A 3493-nucleotide genomic window follows, 5' to 3' on the forward strand; every position below is an offset into this window, starting at 1 on the left:
TTTTTACAACAATGGTATAGAAATCTATGTGAAAAATATAGAGAAAATCCTACTATTTTTAGTTTCTTCTATTTTTCGTATTTCTTCTGTGGTTTGTTGTTTTATTTTATCTATTTCTTTTTTCCTATCTATTTCTTCGTTTTCTCTTTCTATTCTTACCATGGCTGCCAACTTATCTTCTAATTTTAATTCTTCTTTTTCTAACATTAAATATAAATGTTCACCTATTTTCTTATCTTCTTCCTAAATTAGAGAATACTATTTTTATTTTTAATCCTTCGTGATTTTCATATGTTTTTTCATCTATTACAAATTCTTCTTTGTTCATTTTATTTAAATGTATATAGGTTATGTTGATATATATATTCTAGACTATCTATTGTTGATTTAAAATTTGATATTTCTTCCTTTTGTGCATTTATCGAGTATAGATGAATTATTAGAAAAACAGTATATACAAAGAAGCAATAGTAAACATAATAGCCAAGCATTTATAGTAAATAAACATAGTGAACAAAAAAGAGGAAAAAGTAGAATGGTGATTGACAATAGAAATTTAAATGCAAAAACTATGACATACAACTATCCAATACCAACTAAGCTATTAAAAATTTAAATTTATAATAAGTGTGAATTATTCAGTAGCAATAACAGATAAAAATATAGATAAATCATTAGTATTATATTGGAAAATATCAGAAATAGAACTAACCCCAGGAAGTAAAATATTTACAACAAGATGTAAAAATCTATACGTATTAACAAAAAAACATAAAATAACGGGAAAAAATAAAATTAATAAAATACAAATAGAAATTCCTTTTGGACAATTTGTAAAAACAATTGATAATAATGATTATAGTTACAAAAAAATAGATATAGAAGAAAATTTAGAAATAATAAATGATAGAATAAGTACAACAAAAAGAATAGCTCATGAAAAACTAGAATTATCAAGCTCATAAAAAAGAACAAGTTATGAGACAACGGACATTTAGCTAGAGATTGTAAAATGCCTAAAAACACCAAAAAGAAACAAATATCAGAAATAAAAATAGAAAATACATAATATATGCAGATAGATTATATAGATTATGAATTAGAAAGTGAAGATAGTATATATGAAATTTGGATTGCTGAATTAGAAAAAGAACTACAAATGGTAAAAGATCTGTATGAAAAAAGACAGAAAGAAAAAGAAGAAAAAGATAAAGAAAAAAAATTATTAAATGAGATAAATCAATTTAAAGAAAAATTAGAAATAAAAAATAAAGAATCAGAAACCAGTGAATTAGAAAATACAATAGATGCTGAAGAAATAGATAATTATGATTCGGAAGGTAGTGAAACATATACAGAAATTATAGAAAACATAGGAAAACTAAAAATTAATGAAAAAAGAAGTAATTAATAAAGAAAACTTAGAAAATACAAACACAGAAATAAATACTCTTAATAAAGAAGACGATGAAAACATAATACCTAGTGCATTAGAAATAAGAAAACCTACATATTATTATAAAGATAAGTTTAAAAAATATAACCTAAAAATTTTAGAGAATGAAACAGATAATGAAATAGATAGTGATTTAGATGAATCAAATGACTAAAGAAGATATAAAAATGAACCAAATAACTGAAGAAGATATAAAAATAATAATAGAGGAAGAATATTTAAATGAAGAAGAAACTGATCAAAAAATAATATTTGATAATAATATATTTGATGAAATAAAAGGATAAGAGTTAGACCTAAGTGTAGAAAAAATATTCAAAATACCAACAATAAAAAATATATTTAGTAGAAAAAAGGAAGAATACTATGTATATTACATATTTCTAGTTTTAACATTAAATTCCTATTCGTATCTTTTTCTTTATTTTGTTCTTCCTCTGTTGTTATACTGCTAAATTCATCTCTTATAGCTACTTCATATTTTTTCAATATTTCTATTGGTGATATTTCAGTAGTTGTTGATGTTCCTTCTGTTTGGTTATCAGATCTTAATACTTTTTTACTTTCTTCGGCTAGGTTTAAAAACCATAATTTTACTGTTCCTATTAATGTCCTTTTTATATATTCTGGTGTATTTGTTGTATCTATATTATTATCTAATAATTGTTTTGACATGTATACTGCCCATAATTGTGTTGTTTTATTTGTTTCTTTCTATCCTATTTTTAATTCTGTACGTTTTTCAGATATTATTTGTTTTAATTCCTTATATTTTTGTAATTTTTGTTCGTTATTCATCTAAACAATATTTACTATTAAATCCAAATATATACTACTTCTGCAACTTTAAACAACGTAGACTCTGATACCAATTGTAGGGGGTGCGGATAACTTGGAGTTCATAATTATAAATTTCTTCTATTGTTATTATTTTATCCCATAGCTGTATTTTTGCATTTTAAGCTATAAAATTATGGTTTTTAAACCCAGACAAAGCAAGCAAAAAAGTATTAAGATATGATAATAAAATAGAAGGAACATCAACATGTACTAAAATATTACCAACAGAAATATTAAAAAAATATGAAGTAGCTATAAGAGATGAATTTAGCAGTAGGTGTTGAACGAACTGTGTGAAAGCTTCAAGAGGTAATTTTCTGATTTTCGTTTTGATTATGTTATCTAGAGTATACGTAAGTTATATTGATCCTGTATAATTGTTGCTTTCGCTGTGCATGTTCTAACAATTGGTATCAGTCGTCTTCTTACACATGCTAGATAATGTAAAAGAAATTATATGATTTGTTGTACATATTTTGGATAATAGTTGTATAAATCATGTTGTTGCTGGCTATTTTTTTTTCATGTTTTTGATATCATGATGTTGCTGGCTGTTTTTCATGTTTTTGATGATGTTATTGATTTCAATAGAGAATCTAAGTTTATCATCAAGAAAGCATAAAATGAATTTTACATAGTTTTGTGAAAACTAGTTTTGTGGATTAAGGGAAAAAAATTATGATAGAGTTTTGAAAAAACCCAACCATTGTCGTTACTCACCGTATGAACAATCGTAGTAAGGCCAATCATTGCAGACAGCTATACTGACCCTCGCAACAGCTCCGCCAATAATTACCGATTTGGTCGATTATGGAGTTTTTTAGTTTTTGACAAACTTCAAATGACCAGGTCATTTTTTGGCCATTCAAGGTCGTTTTGATGAGTTTTTGGGCATTTTAATGTTTTTGAAAAAATTAAAAATTTTGAAAAAATTATCTTTTGCAAACCAGTGGTGATAGGTATCATTTCTTATGATTTTCAGTGGTTAATATGAGTTTACATGTTGACATAGGTCATCTTCCCCATCGGATAAACTTGTATAGTGTAATACTGTTTTATAGTCTCTTGTTTTTGATAACTTGTATTAACTTTTAAAATAAGTTACATGTTGGATCAATGGTACAGACACTTATGAAATGTGATATTTATCTAACTTAAATCAACAGTTTACTCTCTAACTGTAATACTCCGATCGTT

The sequence above is a fragment of the Capsicum annuum genome, chromosome 6, assembly GCF_002878395.1.
Source record: "Capsicum annuum cultivar UCD-10X-F1 chromosome 6, UCD10Xv1.1, whole genome shotgun sequence".
NCBI classification, from domain to species: Eukaryota; Viridiplantae; Streptophyta; class Magnoliopsida; order Solanales; family Solanaceae; genus Capsicum; species Capsicum annuum.